This window comes from Morone saxatilis, unplaced genomic scaffold (genome assembly GCF_004916995.1).
Source record: "Morone saxatilis isolate NCDOM2014 unplaced genomic scaffold, NCSU_SB_2.0 Contig22, whole genome shotgun sequence".
Classification (NCBI taxonomy): Eukaryota; Metazoa; Chordata; class Actinopteri; family Moronidae; genus Morone; species Morone saxatilis.
Genome location: NW_023339785.1, coordinates 24800319 through 24801250, shown reverse-complemented (window position 1 = coordinate 24801250; position 932 = coordinate 24800319). Strand labels below are relative to the sequence as shown.

The 932-nt window shown below is 40.9% G+C and overlaps 1 protein-coding gene across 2 annotated transcripts in view; it reads right to left on the bottom strand.

Moving 5' to 3' along the window:
- pcdh12 (protocadherin 12) overlaps positions 1 to 932 on the bottom strand; it is a 17103-nt gene that overhangs the window by 11794 nt on the left and 4377 nt on the right. The gene's annotated exons all lie outside the window — the stretch shown is intronic.

Below are 932 nucleotides of genomic sequence, written 5' to 3'. Positions count from 1 at the left end.
TATATCATTAAAATTAGCCTGATTTTGTCCACATTCCCTTAAACACCACAATAAAGTGACTGAATTACTGAAATACTTCATCTGTATCCTCTGAGTGTATTTATGCCACGAGAGAGCTTGACATATTTCTGTTGTCTGTTAATGCTTCAATATTATTTATGTTATTCTATATTGAATTATTTTTTAAAAATCCCATCAGAAGTCCAAATATAAAGATTCACTTTTAAAAAAGCCTGGTCTGTAATTGTTTTAGCCAATGTTACTCAAACAGGAGAAACACATTTGTTTGGGACTATTTTCTGTTGCGGATTAATATGTATTGAGTGCTTCCGGTGGTCGTATGGTGTATGCATGTAGGACTGACTGAAAATAAACAAAGCCAAAGCAAACCCGTGGGCCCCCCTGCAGCCAGTCTCGAGTGGATCCACCAGCATGTTTTTGATAGCCGAGTCCTTTATGGTTCATTAAGCAGCCCTGATCCATGATAGCTTCTTTAGATCAGGGTTCAGTAATGAGTGAATCCACATTAAATATCTCTAATGCAGCTTGCACCGATATCTCACAGGAATAATCTGATAAAACATATTGATTAAACAACACTGGTTTTAGAGAAACTGTTGTGTTTAAAGTCCCAGTGCAGTCTGGCTCTAATGGTTGAATCTGCAGTATGTTGCTGACAGACTGCTCGGCACTCTGAGTTGCTGTTTTTAGCCCGAGCTGTTTTTCTTTCCTCCGGCAGCTCAGCTCAGTAAAAGTGATTTTTGGGTCATTTGTAAGTGACAGAGCAGCATGTCAGAGTGGTGTTAGTTTACACTACAAACACATCACAGCTTACTTTAGCTGGCCTCACCCCCCTCCCCCGTCATCCTCCTCAGACCCCCCATCCTACAGAGAAGGAGTGGAGTTTACCCTCCTCCTCCTCATCCTCCTCT